This window comes from Anomaloglossus baeobatrachus, unplaced genomic scaffold (genome assembly GCF_048569485.1).
Source record: "Anomaloglossus baeobatrachus isolate aAnoBae1 unplaced genomic scaffold, aAnoBae1.hap1 Scaffold_3562, whole genome shotgun sequence".
Classification (NCBI taxonomy): Eukaryota; Metazoa; Chordata; class Amphibia; order Anura; family Aromobatidae; genus Anomaloglossus; species Anomaloglossus baeobatrachus.
Window position 1 is genome coordinate 37632 of NW_027442920.1, and position 16814 is coordinate 54445.

A 16814-nucleotide genomic window follows, 5' to 3' on the forward strand; every position below is an offset into this window, starting at 1 on the left:
AAAGATTAGGGTTTGGGGATGATGAAAGGGCTTTCTACGGGTAAGGATGGCAAAGGGTGGCAGTGACGGAAAGTCAGGCAACCTGTCCTGTCCGTCTTTTTGTATCGTGAATTGGAAAGACTGCAAGGGGGAGGGGAGTTGCTTGCGCCCTAAAGGAGGAGTTATTCAGATTCATTGCAGTGGGCGGCGGCTGCAAAACGCACCATTCTTCTTGTTTTGGCTCTGCAAAGCAGCCTTTTCAAGGGTTGGCTTGGGTGACAAAATGTCTTGTGTAGGCGTGGGTTTGTCTCCCTCTCGCTCTCTCTCCCTAAGATGTGTCCGGCATAGGCCAGGGTGCCACTCGAGGCCCAAACCAATTCTGGTTATCGCTTCTCGGCCTTTTGGCTAAGATCAAGTGTAGTATCTGTTCTTATCAGTTTAATATCTGATACGTCCCCTATCTGGGGACCATATATTAAATGGATTTTTAGAACAGGGAGATGGAAAAAGAGCTTGCTCTGTCCACTCCATGCATTGACCTGGTATTGCAGTACCTCCAGGAACGGTGCACCCCTTCTTAACCCAGTTTCCAAAAGCAGAACTCAATTCACCTGATTCATATTAGCCCGATTTAATGAATTGGAAGAAAGCATACGTCTTCATATGCACCTCAATTTGGCCCATTCACTTTTCACACTTCCTCCTTTTGTTTTTTATCTTTCACACTTTTGACTTTCTTTATTCATCCAAATAGCAAACTCATCACCACTCAACCTGACCAACTCGGCTATGTCCCCGTGCTGCAGTTCTCTGTCTTATCTAGATCATTTGCAATTGAATGGAATAGATCCCTTTTGGACAAAGTGGATTCACCTGCTGCTGCAGTGACCACAGGTGTGATAACATCTAGAATTGGCATCTGGTGCGATCTCTCCGCTTCCACTCCAAAGAAAGTTACCTGTTTATTCCTATCATGCATTGGTTTTTGGGGTTTTCTTTGAGTAATGATGATCTCTTTAGTAGTCTGTTGGCGCCCTCTCCTGGAGGAATAGTTTGCTTGCTCTTGGACATTCTAAAAGAGAGGTCATGATAGACATTGAGCTTCTGAGCTCAATTGGGGACAGTCATGGGTGATGAATGTTTGCAACCTACTGCGAAGCCTCATACCGCAATATAAGGAACGTCAAATACTAAGAAAGGGCGGCCTATGAAAGAATTACTACTTTCAATAAGTACACTTAAACGGCTAATTGGGAATAGAAAAACTGTAAAAAGCCCTCTGAGAAAGCCCCCCTCTAACCTTTGATAGTAAGCTTTTCTGTAGTCTGCCTGTTGATGTATTTTCCGTTTGAACTGTGCACAACATGAAGAGACGGAACACTGGCGGCTTGTCACAATGCCCCCCGATGACATCACAATAGCGCTGCTGCCTAGAAAACAAGCTGCGCAGAAGAAGTTGTTCTTTGGGTGGGAGGGTGGGCTAGTGGAAGGAGGGGGCAATCTCTTTTTTTCCCGGGTGGTAGGGGGATGACAGGAGAAGGGAAGCGGGTGGTGAGAAAGGTACAGAGGGCAGGGTTTGGGGGCTGGGAAGGAAAGGGAAAAGATTAGGGTTTGGGGATGATGAAAGGGCTTTCTACGGGTAAGGATGGCAAAGGGTGGCAGTGACGGAAAGTCAGGCAACCTGTCCTGTCCGTCTTTTTGTATCGTGAATTGGAAAGACTGCAAGGGGGAGGGGAGTTGCTTGCGCCCTAAAGGAGGAGTTATTCAGATTCATTGCAGTGGGCGGCGGCTGCAAAACGCACCATTCTTCTTGTTTTGGCTCTGCAAAGCAGCCTTTTCAAGGGTTGGCTTGGGTGACAAAATGTCTTGTGTAGGCGTGGGTTTGTCTCCCTCTCGCTCTCTCTCCCTAAGATGTGTCCGGCATAGGCCAGGGTGCCACTCGAGGCCCAAACCAATTCTGGTTATCGCTTCTCGGCCTTTTGGCTAAGATCAAGTGTAGTATCTGTTCTTATCAGTTTAATATCTGATACGTCCCCTATCTGGGGACCATATATTAAATGGATTTTTAGAACAGGGAGATGGAAAAAGAGCTTGCTCTGTCCACTCCACGCATTGACCTGGTATTGCAGTACCTCCAGGAACGGTGCACCCCTTCTTAACCCAGTTTCCAAAAGCAGAACTCAATTCACCTGATTCATATTAGCCCGATTTAATGAATTGGAAGAAAGCATACGTCTTCATATGCACCTCAATTTGGCCCATTCACTTTTCACACTTCCTCCTTTTGTTTTTTATCTTTCACACTTTTGACTTTCTTTATTCATCCAAATAGCAAACTCATCACCACTCAACCTGACCAACTCGGCTATGTCCCCGTGCTGCAGTTCTCTGTCTTATCTAGATCATTTGCAATTGAATGGAATAGATCCCTTTTGGACAAAGTGGATTCACCTGCTGCTGCAGTGACCACAGGTGTGATAACATCTAGAATTGGCATCTGGTGCGATCTCTCCGCTTCCACTCCAAAGAAAGTTACCTGTTTATTCCTATCATGCATTGGTTTTTGGGGTTTTCTTTGAGTAATGATGATCTCTTTAGTAGTCTGTTGGCGCCCTCTCCTGGAGGAATAGTTTGCTTGCTCTTGGACATTCTAAAAGAGAGGTCATGATAGACATTGAGCTTCTGAGCTCAATTGGGGACAGTCATGGGTGATGAATGTTTGCAACCTACTGCGAAGCCTCATACCGCAATATAAGGAACGTCAAATACTAAGAAAGGGCGGCCTATGAAAGAATTACTACTTTCAATAAGTACACTTAAACGGCTAATTGGGAATAGAAAAACTGTAAAAAGCCCTCTGAGAAAGCCCCCCTCTAACCTTTGATAGTAAGCTTTTCTGTAGTCTGCCTGTTGATGTATTTTCCGTTTGAACTGTGCACAACATGAAGAGACGGAACACTGGCGGCTTGTCACAATGCCCCCCGATGACATCACAATAGCGCTGCTGCCTAGAAAACAAGCTGCGCAGAAGAAGTTGTTCTTTGGGTGGGAGGGTGGGCTAGTGGAAGGAGGGGGCAATCTCTTTTTTTCCCGGGTGGTAGGGGGATGACAGGAGAAGGGAAGCGGGTGGTGAGAAAGGTACAGAGGGCAGGGTTTGGGGGCTGGGAAGGAAAGGGAAAAGATTAGGGTTTGGGGATGATGAAAGGGCTTTCTACGGGTAAGGATGGCAAAGGGTGGCAGTGACGGAAAGTCAGGCAACCTGTCCTGTCCGTCTTTTTGTATCGTGAATTGGAAAGACTGCAAGGGGGAGGGGAGTTGCTTGCGCCCTAAAGGAGGAGTTATTCAGATTCATTGCAGTGGGCGGCGGCTGCAAAACGCACCATTCTTCTTGTTTTGGCTCTGCAAAGCAGCCTTTTCAAGGGTTGGCTTGGGTGACAAAATGTCTTGTGTAGGCGTGGGTTTGTCTCCCTCTCGCTCTCTCTCCCTAAGATGTGTCCGGCATAGGCCAGGGTGCCACTCGAGGCCCAAACCAATTCTGGTTATCGCTTCTCGGCCTTTTGGCTAAGATCAAGTGTAGTATCTGTTCTTATCAGTTTAATATCTGATACGTCCCCTATCTGGGGACCATATATTAAATGGATTTTTAGAACAGGGAGATGGAAAAAGAGCTTGCTCTGTCCACTCCACGCATTGACCTGGTATTGCAGTACCTCCAGGAACGGTGCACCCCTTCTTAACCCAGTTTCCAAAAGCAGAACTCAATTCACCTGATTCATATTAGCCCGATTTAATGAATTGGAAGAAAGCATACGTCTTCATATGCACCTCAATTTGGCCCATTCACTTTTCACACTTCCTCCTTTTGTTTTTTATCTTTCACACTTTTGACTTTCTTTATTCATCCAAATAGCAAACTCATCACCACTCAACCTGACCAACTCGGCTATGTCCCCGTGCTGCAGTTCTCTGTCTTATCTAGATCATTTGCAATTGAATGGAATAGATCCCTTTTGGACAAAGTGGATTCACCTGCTGCTGCAGTGACCACAGGTGTGATAACATCTAGAATTGGCATCTGGTGCGATCTCTCCGCTTCCACTCCAAAGAAAGTTACCTGTTTATTCCTATCATGCATTGGTTTTTGGGGTTTTCTTTGAGTAATGATGATCTCTTTAGTAGTCTGTTGGCGCCCTCTCCTGGAGGAATAGTTTGCTTGCTCTTGGACATTCTAAAAGAGAGGTCATGATAGACATTGAGCTTCTGAGCTCAATTGGGGACAGTCATGGGTGATGAATGTTTGCAACCTACTGCGAAGCCTCATACCGCAATATAAGGAACGTCAAATACTAAGAAAGGGCGGCCTATGAAAGAATTACTACTTTCAATAAGTACACTTAAACGGCTAATTGGGAATAGAAAAACTGTAAAAAGCCCTCTGAGAAAGCCCCCCTCTAACCTTTGATAGTAAGCTTTTCTGTAGTCTGCCTGTTGATGTATTTTCCGTTTGAACTGTGCACAACATGAAGAGACGGAACACTGGCGGCTTGTCACAATGCCCCCCGATGACATCACAATAGCGCTGCTGCCTAGAAAACAAGCTGCGCAGAAGAAGTTGTTCTTTGGGTGGGAGGGTGGGCTAGTGGAAGGAGGGGGCAATCTCTTTTTTTCCCGGGTGGTAGGGGGATGACAGGAGAAGGGAAGCGGGTGGTGAGAAAGGTACAGAGGGCAGGGTTTGGGGGCTGGGAAGGAAAGGGAAAAGATTAGGGTTTGGGGATGATGAAAGGGCTTTCTACGGGTAAGGATGGCAAAGGGTGGCAGTGACGGAAAGTCAGGCAACCTGTCCTGTCCGTCTTTTTGTATCGTGAATTGGAAAGACTGCAAGGGGGAGGGGAGTTGCTTGCGCCCTAAAGGAGGAGTTATTCAGATTCATTGCAGTGGGCGGCGGCTGCAAAACGCACCATTCTTCTTGTTTTGGCTCTGCAAAGCAGCCTTTTCAAGGGTTGGCTTGGGTGACAAAATGTCTTGTGTAGGCGTGGGTTTGTCTCCCTCTCGCTCTCTCTCCCTAAGATGTGTCCGGCATAGGCCAGGGTGCCACTCGAGGCCCAAACCAATTCTGGTTATCGCTTCTCGGCCTTTTGGCTAAGATCAAGTGTAGTGTTGTTCGAAGAGGTGGTTTAAGCTCCAGGCCACCTTAGTACAATGATACAATGCACACTGGAAGGTTGCGCTTGCTAGTACTCTGGGTGGATAGTATATTCATCTAGAGGAAAACATGGCCCTACCAGGATCGAGGCTATTAGACTGAGTAAGGGTGGGGGGCTATGGTACAACGTGCCCCAGGACTGACGACCCTGGAGTGAGTCTGAGCTTGCTGGCTTGGGACCCCGGCAAGCCTTGGGCTCTGTAGCACACCGTACCTTGCCTTTTCATACTTTTTGAGCATATTACCCTATCCCGGCCTTCTGGCTAGGAAGGGAAATTTTTACAATCCCGGTCGGAGGTCTGGTCAGCTTTGGGCTGAGAAACTAACACCCGGTTGGAGGTCTGGGTCAGCTTCGGCTGAGAAACCAACACCCGGTTGGAGGTCTGGGTCAGCTTCGGCGGAGAAACCAACACCCGGTTGGAGGTCCGGTTAGCCTTGGGCTGAGAAACCAACACCGGTTGACGGTCCGGGCAGTTTCGGCTGCGAAACCAACAACTAGTAGCTCTCTACTCCACTTGGGTAAGATGCCTGGGTGGACGCTGGGAGCAACGACAAGGCTCAACCAGGCTTCGGCTTGGGGGAGCACCGAAGATCCCTGACCCTTGCTGTGGCCTTCTGGCTCGGAGGGACGGGGTTGATTTTTGGGGACCCTCTCCTCACGGTGGGGTCCACACGAATCCTAGCCTTTGCACTGTTTTTGGTGTGACTTCGGTCATGCATTTTTTGTGGTGCTTTGGAAAGCTTCATTAAATCAAAAATCTGTTCTTATCAGTTTAATATCTGATACGTCCCCTATCTGGGGACCATATATTAAATGGATTTTTAGAACAGGGAGATGGAAAAAGAGCTTGCTCTGTCCACTCCACGCATTGACCTGGTATTGCAGTACCTCCAGGAACGGTGCACCCCTTCTTAACCCAGTTTCCAAAAGCAGAACTCAATTCACCTGATTCATATTAGCCCGATTTAATGAATTGGAAGAAAGCATACGTCTTCATATGCACCTCAATTTGGCCCATTCACTTTTCACACTTCCTCCTTTTGTTTTTTATCTTTCACACTTTTGACTTTCTTTATTCATCCAAATAGCAAACTCATCACCACTCAACCTGACCAACTCGGCTATGTCCCCGTGCTGCAGTTCTCTGTCTTATCTAGATCATTTGCAATTGAATGGAATAGATCCCTTTTGGACAAAGTGGATTCACCTGCTGCTGCAGTGACCACAGGTGTGATAACATCTAGAATTGGCATCTGGTGCGATCTCTCCGCTTCCACTCCAAAGAAAGTTACCTGTTTATTCCTATCATGCATTGGTTTTTGGGGTTTTCTTTGAGTAATGATGATCTCTTTAGTAGTCTGTTGGCGCCCTCTCCTGGAGGAATAGTTTGCTTGCTCTTGGACATTCTAAAAGAGAGGTCATGATAGACATTGAGCTTCTGAGCTCAATTGGGGACAGTCATGGGTGATGAATGTTTGCAACCTACTGCGAAGCCTCATACCGCAATATAAGGAACGTCAAATACTAAGAAAGGGCGGCCTATGAAAGAATTACTACTTTCAATAAGTACACTTAAACGGCTAATTGGGAATAGAAAAACTGTAAAAAGCCCTCTGAGAAAGCCCCCCTCTAACCTTTGATAGTAAGCTTTTCTGTAGTCTGCCTGTTGATGTATTTTCCGTTTGAACTGTGCACAACATGAAGAGACGGAACACTGGCGGCTTGTCACAATGCCCCCCGATGACATCACAATAGCGCTGCTGCCTAGAAAACAAGCTGCGCAGAAGAAGTTGTTCTTTGGGTGGGAGGGTGGGCTAGTGGAAGGAGGGGGCAATCTCTTTTTTTCCCGGGTGGTAGGGGGATGACAGGAGAAGGGAAGCGGGTGGTGAGAAAGGTACAGAGGGCAGGGTTTGGGGGCTGGGAAGGAAAGGGAAAAGATTAGGGTTTGGGGATGATGAAAGGGCTTTCTACGGGTAAGGATGGCAAAGGGTGGCAGTGACGGAAAGTCAGGCAACCTGTCCTGTCCGTCTTTTTGTATCGTGAATTGGAAAGACTGCAAGGGGGAGGGGAGTTGCTTGCGCCCTAAAGGAGGAGTTATTCAGATTCATTGCAGTGGGCGGCGGCTGCAAAACGCACCATTCTTCTTGTTTTGGCTCTGCAAAGCAGCCTTTTCAAGGGTTGGCTTGGGTGACAAAATGTCTTGTGTAGGCGTGGGTTTGTCTCCCTCTCGCTCTCTCTCCCTAAGATGTGTCCGGCATAGGCCAGGGTGCCACTCGAGGCCCAAACCAATTCTGGTTATCGCTTCTCGGCCTTTTGGATAAGATCAAGTGTAGTGTTGTTCGAAGAGGTGGTTTAAGCTCCAGGCCACCTTAGTACAATGATACAATGCACACTGGAAGGTTGCGCTTGCTAGTACTCTGGGTGGATAGTATATTCATCTAGTGGAAAACATGGCCCTACCAGGATCGAGGCTATTAGACTGAGTAAGGGTGGGGGGCTATGGTACAACGTGCCCCAGGACTGACGACCCTGGAGTGAGTCTGAGCTTGCTGGCTTGGGACCCCGGCAAGCCTTGGGCTCTGTAGCACACCGTACCTTGCTTTTTCATACTTTTTGAGCATATTACCCTATCCCGGCCTTCTGGCTAGGAAGGGAAATTTTTATAATCCCGGTCGGAGGTCTGGTCAGCTTTGGGCTGAGAAACTAACACCCGGTTGGAGGTCCGGGTCAGCTTCGGCTGAGAAACCAACACCCGGTTGGAGGTCTGGGTCAGCTTCGGCTGAGAAACCAACACCCGGTTGGAGGTCCGGTTAGCCTTGGGCTGAGAAACCAACACCGGTTGACGGTCCGGGCAGTTTCGGCTGCGAAACCAACAACTAGTAGCTCTCTACTCCACTTGGGTAAGATGCCTGGGTGGACGCTGGGAGCAACGACAAGGCTCAACCAGGCTTCGGCTTGGGGGAGCACCGAAGATCCCTGACCCTTGCTGTGGCCTTCTGGCTCGGAGGGACGGGGTTGATTTTTGGGGACCCTCTCCTCACGGTGGGGTCCACACGAATCCTAGCCTTTGCACTGTTTTTGGTGTGACTTCGGTCATGCTTTTTTTGTGGTGCTTTGGAAAGCTTCATTAAATCAAAATCTGTTCTTATCAGTTTAATATCTGATACGTCCCCTATCTGGGGACCATATATTAAATGGATTTTTAGAACAGGGAGATGGAAAAAGAGCTTGCTCTGTCCACTCCACGCATTGACCTGGTATTGCAGTACCTCCAGGAACGGTGCACCCCTTCTTAACCCAGTTTCCAAAAGCAGAACTCAATTCACCTGATTCATATTAGCCCGATTTAATGAATTGGAAGAAAGCATACGTCTTCATATGCACCTCAATTTGGCCCATTCACTTTTCACACTTCCTCCTTTTGTTTTTTATCTTTCACACTTTTGACTTTCTTTATTCATCCAAATAGCAAACTCATCACCACTCAACCTGACCAACTCGGCTATGTCCCCGTGCTGCAGTTCTCTGTCTTATCTAGATCATTTGCAATTGAATGGAATAGATCCCTTTTGGACAAAGTGGATTCACCTGCTGCTGCAGTGACCACAGGTGTGATAACATCTAGAATTGGCATCTGGTGCGATCTCTCCGCTTCCACTCCAAAGAAAGTTACCTGTTTATTCCTATCATGCATTGGTTTTTGGGGTTTTCTTTGAGTAATGATGATCTCTTTAGTAGTCTGTTGGCGCCCTCTCCTGGAGGAATAGTTTGCTTGCTCTTGGACATTCTAAAAGAGAGGTCATGATAGACATTGAGCTTCTGAGCTCAATTGGGGACAGTCATGGGTGATGAATGTTTGCAACCTACTGCGAAGCCTCATACCGCAATATAAGGAACGTCAAATACTAAGAAAGGGCGGCCTATGAAAGAATTACTACTTTCAATAAGTACACTTAAACGGCTAATTGGGAATAGAAAAACTGTAAAAAGCCCTCTGAGAAAGCCCCCCTCTAACCTTTGATAGTAAGCTTTTCTGTAGTCTGCCTGTTGATGTATTTTCCGTTTGAACTGTGCACAACATGAAGAGACGGAACACTGGCGGCTTGTCACAATGCCCCCCGATGACATCACAATAGCGCTGCTGCCTAGAAAACAAGCTGCGCAGAAGAAGTTGTTCTTTGGGTGGGAGGGTGGGCTAGTGGAAGGAGGGGGCAATCTCTTTTTTTCCCGGGTGGTAGGGGGATGACAGGAGAAGGGAAGCGGGTGGTGAGAAAGGTACAGAGGGCAGGGTTTGGGGGCTGGGAAGGAAAGGGAAAAGATTAGGGTTTGGGGATGATGAAAGGGCTTTCTACGGGTAAGGATGGCAAAGGGTGGCAGTGACGGAAAGTCAGGCAACCTGTCCTGTCCGTCTTTTTGTATCGTGAATTGGAAAGACTGCAAGGGGGAGGGGAGTTGCTTGCGCCCTAAAGGAGGAGTTATTCAGATTCATTGCAGTGGGCGGCGGCTGCAAAACGCACCATTCTTCTTGTTTTGGCTCTGCAAAGCAGCCTTTTCAAGGGTTGGCTTGGGTGACAAAATGTCTTGTGTAGGCGTGGGTTTGTCTCCCTCTCGCTCTCTCTCCCTAAGATGTGTCCGGCATAGGCCAGGGTGCCACTCGAGGCCCAAACCAATTCTGGTTATCGCTTCTCGGCCTTTTGGCTAAGATCAAGTGTAGTATCTGTTCTTATCAGTTTAATATCTGATACGTCCCCTATCTGGGGACCATATATTAAATGGATTTTTAGAACAGGGAGATGGAAAAAGAGCTTGCTCTGTCCACTCCACGCATTGACCTGGTATTGCAGTACCTCCAGGAACGGTGCACCCCTTCTTAACCCAGTTTCCAAAAGCAGAACTCAATTCACCTGATTCATATTAGCCCGATTTAATGAATTGGAAGAAAGCATACGTCTTCATATGCACCTCAATTTGGCCCATTCACTTTTCACACTTCCTCCTTTTGTTTTTTATCTTTCACACTTTTGACTTTCTTTATTCATCCAAATAGCAAACTCATCACCACTCAACCTGACCAACTCGGCTATGTCCCCGTGCTGCAGTTCTCTGTCTTATCTAGATCATTTGCAATTGAATGGAATAGATCCCTTTTGGACAAAGTGGATTCACCTGCTGCTGCAGTGACCACAGGTGTGATAACATCTAGAATTGGCATCTGGTGCGATCTCTCCGCTTCCACTCCAAAGAAAGTTACCTGTTTATTCCTATCATGCATTGGTTTTTGGGGTTTTCTTTGAGTAATGATGATCTCTTTAGTAGTCTGTTGGCGCCCTCTCCTGGAGGAATAGTTTGCTTGCTCTTGGACATTCTAAAAGAGAGGTCATGATAGACATTGAGCTTCTGAGCTCAATTGGGGACAGTCATGGGTGATGAATGTTTGCAACCTACTGCGAAGCCTCATACCGCAATATAAGGAACGTCAAATACTAAGAAAGGGCGGCCTATGAAAGAATTACTACTTTCAATAAGTACACTTAAACGGCTAATTGGGAATAGAAAAACTGTAAAAAGCCCTCTGAGAAAGCCCCCCTCTAACCTTTGATAGTAAGCTTTTCTGTAGTCTGCCTGTTGATGTATTTTCCGTTTGAACTGTGCACAACATGAAGAGACGGAACACTGGCGGCTTGTCACAATGCCCCCCGATGACATCACAATAGCGCTGCTGCCTAGAAAACAAGCTGCGCAGAAGAAGTTGTTCTTTGGGTGGGAGGGTGGGCTAGTGGAAGGAGGGGGCAATCTCTTTTTTTCCCGGGTGGTAGGGGGATGACAGGAGAAGGGAAGCGGGTGGTGAGAAAGGTACAGAGGGCAGGGTTTGGGGGCTGGGAAGGAAAGGGAAAAGATTAGGGTTTGGGGATGATGAAAGGGCTTTCTACGGGTAAGGATGGCAAAGGGTGGCAGTGACGGAAAGTCAGGCAACCTGTCCTGTCCGTCTTTTTGTATCGTGAATTGGAAAGACTGCAAGGGGGAGGGGAGTTGCTTGCGCCCTAAAGGAGGAGTTATTCAGATTCATTGCAGTGGGCGGCGGCTGCAAAACGCACCATTCTTCTTGTTTTGGCTCTGCAAAGCAGCCTTTTCAAGGGTTGGCTTGGGTGACAAAATGTCTTGTGTAGGCGTGGGTTTGTCTCCCTCTCGCTCTCTCTCCCTAAGATGTGTCCGGCATAGGCCAGGGTGCCACTCGAGGCCCAAACCAATTCTGGTTATCGCTTCTCGGCCTTTTGGCTAAGATCAAGTGTAGTATCTGTTCTTATCAGTTTAATATCTGATACGTCCCCTATCTGGGGACCATATATTAAATGGATTTTTAGAACAGGGAGATGGAAAAAGAGCTTGCTCTGTCCACTCCACGCATTGACCTGGTATTGCAGTACCTCCAGGAACGGTGCACCCCTTCTTAACCCAGTTTCCAAAAGCAGAACTCAATTCACCTGATTCATATTAGCCCGATTTAATGAATTGGAAGAAAGCATACGTCTTCATATGCACCTCAATTTGGCCCATTCACTTTTCACACTTCCTCCTTTTGTTTTTTATCTTTCACACTTTTGACTTTCTTTATTCATCCAAATAGCAAACTCATCACCACTCAACCTGACCAACTCGGCTATGTCCCCGTGCTGCAGTTCTCTGTCTTATCTAGATCATTTGCAATTGAATGGAATAGATCCCTTTTGGACAAAGTGGATTCACCTGCTGCTGCAGTGACCACAGGTGTGATAACATCTAGAATTGGCATCTGGTGCGATCTCTCCGCTTCCACTCCAAAGAAAGTTACCTGTTTATTCCTATCATGCATTGGTTTTTGGGGTTTTCTTTGAGTAATGATGATCTCTTTAGTAGTCTGTTGGCGCCCTCTCCTGGAGGAATAGTTTGCTTGCTCTTGGACATTCTAAAAGAGAGGTCATGATAGACATTGAGCTTCTGAGCTCAATTGGGGACAGTCATGGGTGATGAATGTTTGCAACCTACTGCGAAGCCTCATACCGCAATATAAGGAACGTCAAATACTAAGAAAGGGCGGCCTATGAAAGAATTACTACTTTCAATAAGTACACTTAAACGGCTAATTGGGAATAGAAAAACTGTAAAAAGCCCTCTGAGAAAGCCCCCCTCTAACCTTTGATAGTAAGCTTTTCTGTAGTCTGCCTGTTGATGTATTTTCCGTTTGAACTGTGCACAACATGAAGAGACGGAACACTGGCGGCTTGTCACAATGCCCCCCGATGACATCACAATAGCGCTGCTGCCTAGAAAACAAGCTGCGCAGAAGAAGTTGTTCTTTGGGTGGGAGGGTGGGCTAGTGGAAGGAGGGGGCAATCTCTTTTTTTCCCGGGTGGTAGGGGGATGACAGGAGAAGGGAAGCGGGTGGTGAGAAAGGTACAGAGGGCAGGGTTTGGGGGCTGGGAAGGAAAGGGAAAAGATTAGGGTTTGGGGATGATGAAAGGGCTTTCTACGGGTAAGGATGGCAAAGGGTGGCAGTGACGGAAAGTCAGGCAACCTGTCCTGTCCGTCTTTTTGTATCGTGAATTGGAAAGACTGCAAGGGGGAGGGGAGTTGCTTGCGCCCTAAAGGAGGAGTTATTCAGATTCATTGCAGTGGGCGGCGGCTGCAAAACGCACCATTCTTCTTGTTTTGGCTCTGCAAAGCAGCCTTTTCAAGGGTTGGCTTGGGTGACAAAATGTCTTGTGTAGGCGTGGGTTTGTCTCCCTCTCGCTCTCTCTCCCTAAGATGTGTCCGGCATAGGCCAGGGTGCCACTCGAGGCCCAAACCAATTCTGGTTATCGCTTCTCGGCCTTTTGGCTAAGATCAAGTGTAGTATCTGTTCTTATCAGTTTAATATCTGATACGTCCCCTATCTGGGGACCATATATTAAATGGATTTTTAGAACAGGGAGATGGAAAAAGAGCTTGCTCTGTCCACTCCACGCATTGACCTGGTATTGCAGTACCTCCAGGAACGGTGCACCCCTTCTTAACCCAGTTTCCAAAAGCAGAACTCAATTCACCTGATTCATATTAGCCCGATTTAATGAATTGGAAGAAAGCATACGTCTTCATATGCACCTCAATTTGGCCCATTCACTTTTCACACTTCCTCCTTTTGTTTTTTATCTTTCACACTTTTGACTTTCTTTATTCATCCAAATAGCAAACTCATCACCACTCAACCTGACCAACTCGGCTATGTCCCCGTGCTGCAGTTCTCTGTCTTATCTAGATCATTTGCAATTGAATGGAATAGATCCCTTTTGGACAAAGTGGATTCACCTGCTGCTGCAGTGACCACAGGTGTGATAACATCTAGAATTGGCATCTGGTGCGATCTCTCCGCTTCCACTCCAAAGAAAGTTACCTGTTTATTCCTATCATGCATTGGTTTTTGGGGTTTTCTTTGAGTAATGATGATCTCTTTAGTAGTCTGTTGGCGCCCTCTCCTGGAGGAATAGTTTGCTTGCTCTTGGACATTCTAAAAGAGAGGTCATGATAGACATTGAGCTTCTGAGCTCAATTGGGGACAGTCATGGGTGATGAATGTTTGCAACCTACTGCGAAGCCTCATACCGCAATATAAGGAACGTCAAATACTAAGAAAGGGCGGCCTATGAAAGAATTACTACTTTCAATAAGTACACTTAAACGGCTAATTGGGAATAGAAAAACTGTAAAAAGCCCTCTGAGAAAGCCCCCCTCTAACCTTTGATAGTAAGCTTTTCTGTAGTCTGCCTGTTGATGTATTTTCCGTTTGAACTGTGCACAACATGAAGAGACGGAACACTGGCGGCTTGTCACAATGCCCCCCGATGACATCACAATAGCGCTGCTGCCTAGAAAACAAGCTGCGCAGAAGAAGTTGTTCTTTGGGTGGGAGGGTGGGCTAGTGGAAGGAGGGGGCAATCTCTTTTTTTCCCGGGTGGTAGGGGGATGACAGGAGAAGGGAAGCGGGTGGTGAGAAAGGTACAGAGGGCAGGGTTTGGGGGCTGGGAAGGAAAGGGAAAAGATTAGGGTTTGGGGATGATGAAAGGGCTTTCTACGGGTAAGGATGGCAAAGGGTGGCAGTGACGGAAAGTCAGGCAACCTGTCCTGTCCGTCTTTTTGTATCGTGAATTGGAAAGACTGCAAGGGGGAGGGGAGTTGCTTGCGCCCTAAAGGAGGAGTTATTCAGATTCATTGCAGTGGGCGGCGGCTGCAAAACGCACCATTCTTCTTGTTTTGGCTCTGCAAAGCAGCCTTTTCAAGGGTTGGCTTGGGTGACAAAATGTCTTGTGTAGGCGTGGGTTTGTCTCCCTCTCGCTCTCTCTCCCTAAGATGTGTCCGGCATAGGCCAGGGTGCCACTCGAGGCCCAAACCAATTCTGGTTATCGCTTCTCGGCCTTTTGGCTAAGATCAAGTGTAGTATCTGTTCTTATCAGTTTAATATCTGATACGTCCCCTATCTGGGGACCATATATTAAATGGATTTTTAGAACAGGGAGATGGAAAAAGAGCTTGCTCTGTCCACTCCACGCATTGACCTGGTATTGCAGTACCTCCAGGAACGGTGCACCCCTTCTTAACCCAGTTTCCAAAAGCAGAACTCAATTCACCTGATTCATATTAGCCCGATTTAATGAATTGGAAGAAAGCATACGTCTTCATATGCACCTCAATTTGGCCCATTCACTTTTCACACTTCCTCCTTTTGTTTTTTATCTTTCACACTTTTGACTTTCTTTATTCATCCAAATAGCAAACTCATCACCACTCAACCTGACCAACTCGGCTATGTCCCCGTGCTGCAGTTCTCTGTCTTATCTAGATCATTTGCAATTGAATGGAATAGATCCCTTTTGGACAAAGTGGATTCACCTGCTGCTGCAGTGACCACAGGTGTGATAACATCTAGAATTGGCATCTGGTGCGATCTCTCCGCTTCCACTCCAAAGAAAGTTACCTGTTTATTCCTATCATGCATTGGTTTTTGGGGTTTTCTTTGAGTAATGATGATCTCTTTAGTAGTCTGTTGGCGCCCTCTCCTGGAGGAATAGTTTGCTTGCTCTTGGACATTCTAAAAGAGAGGTCATGATAGACATTGAGCTTCTGAGCTCAATTGGGGACAGTCATGGGTGATGAATGTTTGCAACCTACTGCGAAGCCTCATACCGCAATATAAGGAACGTCAAATACTAAGAAAGGGCGGCCTATGAAAGAATTACTACTTTCAATAAGTACACTTAAACGGCTAATTGGGAATAGAAAAACTGTAAAAAGCCCTCTGAGAAAGCCCCCCTCTAACCTTTGATAGTAAGCTTTTCTGTAGTCTGCCTGTTGATGTATTTTCCGTTTGAACTGTGCACAACATGAAGAGACGGAACACTGGCGGCTTGTCACAATGCCCCCCGATGACATCACAATAGCGCTGCTGCCTAGAAAACAAGCTGCGCAGAAGAAGTTGTTCTTTGGGTGGGAGGGTGGGCTAGTGGAAGGAGGGGGCAATCTCTTTTTTTCCCGGGTGGTAGGGGGATGACAGGAGAAGGGAAGCGGGTGGTGAGAAAGGTACAGAGGGCAGGGTTTGGGGGCTGGGAAGGAAAGGGAAAAGATTAGGGTTTGGGGATGATGAAAGGGCTTTCTACGGGTAAGGATGGCAAAGGGTGGCAGTGACGGAAAGTCAGGCAACCTGTCCTGTCCGTCTTTTTGTATCGTGAATTGGAAAGACTGCAAGGGGGAGGGGAGTTGCTTGCGCCCTAAAGGAGGAGTTATTCAGATTCATTGCAGTGGGCGGCGGCTGCAAAACGCACCATTCTTCTTGTTTTGGCTCTGCAAAGCAGCCTTTTCAAGGGTTGGCTTGGGTGACAAAATGTCTTGTGTAGGCGTGGGTTTGTCTCCCTCTCGCTCTCTCTCCCTAAGATGTGTCCGGCATAGGCCAGGGTGCCACTCGAGGCCCAAACCAATTCTGGTTATCGCTTCTCGGCCTTTTGGCTAAGATCAAGTGTAGTATCTGTTCTTATCAGTTTAATATCTGATACGTCCCCTATCTGGGGACCATATATTAAATGGATTTTTAGAACAGGGAGATGGAAAAAGAGCTTGCTCTGTCCACTCCACGCATTGACCTGGTATTGCAGTACCTCCAGGAACGGTGCACCCCTTCTTAACCCAGTTTCCAAAAGCAGAACTCAATTCACCTGATTCATATTAGCCCGATTTAATGAATTGGAAGAAAGCATACGTCTTCATATGCACCTCAATTTGGCCCATTCACTTTTCACACTTCCTCCTTTTGTTTTTTATCTTTCACACTTTTGACTTTCTTTATTCATCCAAATAGCAAACTCATCACCACTCAACCTGACCAACTCGGCTATGTCCCCGTGCTGCAGTTCTCTGTCTTATCTAGATCATTTGCAATTGAATGGAATAGATCCCTTTTGGACAAAGTGGATTCACCTGCTGCTGCAGTGACCACAGGTGTGATAACATCTAGAATTGGCATCTGGTGCGATCTCTCCGCTTCCACTCCAAAGAAAGTTACCTGTTTATTCCTATCATGCATTGGTTTTTGGGGTTTTCTTTGAGTAATGATGATCTCTTTAGTAGTCT

General features: G+C 47.0%; 10 non-coding genes across 10 annotated transcripts; all 10 read left to right on the forward strand.

The window, feature by feature from the left end:
* The first annotated feature begins 364 nt into the window (after positions 1–364).
* Positions 365–555, forward strand: LOC142272863 (U2 spliceosomal RNA). Its single transcript, XR_012737657.1, has one exon. It is a non-coding gene; the product is annotated as a U2 spliceosomal RNA (small nuclear RNA).
* A 1387-nt stretch (positions 556–1942) lies between these two features.
* Positions 1943–2133, forward strand: LOC142272842 (U2 spliceosomal RNA). Its single transcript, XR_012737638.1, has one exon. It is a non-coding gene; the product is annotated as a U2 spliceosomal RNA (small nuclear RNA).
* Positions 2134–3520: 1387 nt separating this feature from the next.
* On the forward strand, positions 3521–3711 carry LOC142272844 (U2 spliceosomal RNA). Its single transcript, XR_012737639.1, has one exon. It is a non-coding gene; the product is annotated as a U2 spliceosomal RNA (small nuclear RNA).
* Positions 3712–5900: 2189 nt separating this feature from the next.
* On the forward strand, positions 5901–6093 carry LOC142272864 (U2 spliceosomal RNA). Its single transcript, XR_012737658.1, has one exon. It is a non-coding gene; the product is annotated as a U2 spliceosomal RNA (small nuclear RNA).
* Positions 6094–8278: 2185 nt separating this feature from the next.
* LOC142272866 (U2 spliceosomal RNA) lies at positions 8279–8474 on the forward strand. The gene has a single exon (XR_012737659.1). It is a non-coding gene; the product is annotated as a U2 spliceosomal RNA (small nuclear RNA).
* Positions 8475–9861: 1387 nt separating this feature from the next.
* On the forward strand, positions 9862–10052 carry LOC142272845 (U2 spliceosomal RNA). Its single transcript, XR_012737640.1, has one exon. It is a non-coding gene; the product is annotated as a U2 spliceosomal RNA (small nuclear RNA).
* Positions 10053–11439: 1387 nt separating this feature from the next.
* On the forward strand, positions 11440–11630 carry LOC142272846 (U2 spliceosomal RNA). Its single transcript, XR_012737641.1, has one exon. It is a non-coding gene; the product is annotated as a U2 spliceosomal RNA (small nuclear RNA).
* A 1387-nt stretch (positions 11631–13017) lies between these two features.
* On the forward strand, positions 13018–13208 carry LOC142272847 (U2 spliceosomal RNA). The gene has a single exon (XR_012737642.1). It is a non-coding gene; the product is annotated as a U2 spliceosomal RNA (small nuclear RNA).
* Positions 13209–14595: 1387 nt separating this feature from the next.
* Positions 14596–14786, forward strand: LOC142272848 (U2 spliceosomal RNA). Its single transcript, XR_012737643.1, has one exon. It is a non-coding gene; the product is annotated as a U2 spliceosomal RNA (small nuclear RNA).
* Positions 14787–16173: 1387 nt separating this feature from the next.
* On the forward strand, positions 16174–16364 carry LOC142272849 (U2 spliceosomal RNA). Its single transcript, XR_012737644.1, has one exon. It is a non-coding gene; the product is annotated as a U2 spliceosomal RNA (small nuclear RNA).
* Positions 16365–16814: the final 450 nt, after the last annotated feature.